This window comes from Gavialis gangeticus, unplaced genomic scaffold, assembly GCF_001723915.1.
Source record: "Gavialis gangeticus isolate Ggan-Ray unplaced genomic scaffold, GavGan_comp1, whole genome shotgun sequence".
In the NCBI taxonomy this organism is placed as follows: domain Eukaryota; kingdom Metazoa; phylum Chordata; order Crocodylia; family Gavialidae; genus Gavialis; species Gavialis gangeticus.
Genome location: NW_017729006.1, coordinates 20,182,467 through 20,182,785, shown reverse-complemented (window position 1 = coordinate 20,182,785; position 319 = coordinate 20,182,467). Strand labels below are relative to the sequence as shown.

Below are 319 nucleotides of genomic sequence, written 5' to 3'. Positions count from 1 at the left end.
GGTGCAGCCCCTGGCCCTGAGCCTGCAGAAGGCATCCCGCCCTTGCCCCATGCACAAATCCAGGAGGCACATGCCCCACATGCCTCCCCCGGGGGTGCATGTAGTGGCAGGGTCCGTACCCTCCCCTGCCCCCTGGATGAGCCACCCATGGTTCTATCCCATGCCCTGCCCCAGCTGGGCAGTGCCTGCCCCTGCCTCTTCCACTGCCCCAGCCTCATTCTCACCCTCACCATGGGGGCCTCTATCTGGCTCTCCCCACACCCCTTCCCCCCCACCCTCACAGACTTATCTGCCGTATGCTGCTCTCTAAGCTGCCGGG

At 65.8% G+C, this 319-nt stretch overlaps 1 protein-coding gene across 1 annotated transcript in view; it reads left to right on the top strand.

Annotated features, from left to right (window-relative positions):
- The window catches only part of LOC109291795 (transmembrane channel-like protein 2), a 71,634-nt gene that overhangs the window by 3,571 nt on the left and 67,744 nt on the right, over window positions 1-319 (top strand). The gene's annotated exons all lie outside the window — the stretch shown is intronic.